At 36.9% G+C, this 1,739-nt stretch overlaps 1 long non-coding RNA gene across 1 annotated transcript; it reads right to left on the reverse strand.

Moving 5' to 3' along the window:
- On the reverse strand, positions 1–1,127 carry LOC133735747 (uncharacterized). Its single transcript, XR_009859251.1, has 3 exons — positions 1,086–1,127; positions 260–958; positions 1–169 (listed from the first exon to the last, which is right to left on the reverse strand). It is a non-coding gene; the product is annotated as an uncharacterized LOC133735747 (long non-coding RNA).
- Between the last annotated feature and the right edge of the window lie 612 nt (positions 1,128–1,739).

Consider the following 1,739-nt stretch of genomic DNA (forward strand, 5'->3'; position numbering starts at 1 on the left):
TATCTTTATTAGAACCCTCCTGCTGTAGCTTGGTCTCCTCATGCTCTATGTAGAGGAACATACGCTAGTTTTGAGCAGCACTGCCAATACTTCCCAGTAGTAGCAATCATGAAGTCATGAAGTACCACTGCATTTCAAAGTGAAGCCCAGATAGCCAAGCTAGTAAGACCTGCAAATTCATGCATATTAGTTTCAATAAAAGAAGTACTCTTCATGCGTAATAGTTAAAAGTAATCACTTCAAGTTGTAAGTACTATACATTTCATACACTCATAACAGTAAGGATTGATGATGGCCAGACATTTGATGAAGCCAGAAGCAAACCTCCTCTTTTTTAGAGTGAAAATTCATGGTTTCCTCAGCTTCCTTCAATATGGGATTAATGACCAAGCTGCATTTTTCCCAAGTAGAAGAATTTCAATCCATGTGCATTTTCTGGACACAAAATTAAACCAAATGGATAAGAAAGAACTCTTGATAAGAATGAGATAATACAGTCAAAATGACTTCAAACAGAAACGTAATTTATAATTATTCTTATTTCCAAACTAAAGTTTTAATTCCTCTATGCAATAAGTCAATTGGATGCCTTCAAAACCTAATCTATACATGAATTAATGTAATTAAAAAATGTATGTAGCCAACTAAAGCAAAGATGTCAATTCACTTGGTAAATATCAGAGCTGCTGCATATATATATAGTTCCAGACTTTGGCAATTAGCATTTTAAGCCCAAAAAAATACACACACAATTTAGCAATCAGTAGTTTAAGAAAAAAGAAGTTCCAAAATGCGTAAAAGGATATACATTGAAAACTCTTACTACACAATGAATTGGTAAATATTCCTATGGGCATTGAAAACCAAGGATATACATCAGAGGCCACATCTTAACTTGCTTATTACAACCTCCAGAGAACACAGTTGTCCCATCGTCTTTCCAAGTGGAGCACAAAACCTATATTTGCAGATATGTATAAGAATTCAGACTCTGAGTTAACCATCATACCATAAATTGCTGACACTATCCAAAGAAGTAAAAAGGTATAAGAAGTTACGTGGTAGACTTTCTATGAATCCATCACCTTGATGAGGGTACCAGATCATTAGTGGCAAGGGTGTTGCCATTGCTGGCAACAAACCTCCTACCCGTTGTGGTTACTAGCTTTGCTACTCTTCAAGATTCACCAAAAAATCGATTACCCTACTCCAGATCTACCTCACAGCCCCCTGCAAAACACAATTGGATCAGATACCACTCACCAACCAATTAAAAAATTTACAAAAACTCAAGCATTGACCAAACAAAGCTACTCAACCATAATCCAATTCTCTTCATTTTAACCCAATTCGCACAACACTCGTTACTTCCTCACTCTCATTCCATTTGCGTACACAGATCAACCACAATACCCTCAATTCAGACCAAGATCGAATCAAAGTCCCAAGCTTTTTTCACTGGGTAGTCAAATTTTCACCAAAACCCAACAAAAATGTTGACCCCAGATTTTGGCACAACTCACAGAATCAAACCAAATCCGAATTGGGTATCTGAATTTTCATCAATGCACATGAAAACAGAGATAGAGATAGAGAGAAGGGTGTGTTGACCTTGAGAGAGTGAGAGACGCGGAAAGTGTTTAGTGCATCACAAATGGTTTCGTAAACCAAAAGCTAGCATCAAAGAGAGAGAGAGAGAGCCCACTGTAACAGCAACAAACAACTATAATGAAGAAGCT

Source organism: Rosa rugosa, chromosome 3 (genome assembly GCF_958449725.1).
Source record: "Rosa rugosa chromosome 3, drRosRugo1.1, whole genome shotgun sequence".
Lineage (NCBI taxonomy): Eukaryota > Viridiplantae > Streptophyta > Magnoliopsida > Rosales > Rosaceae > Rosa > Rosa rugosa.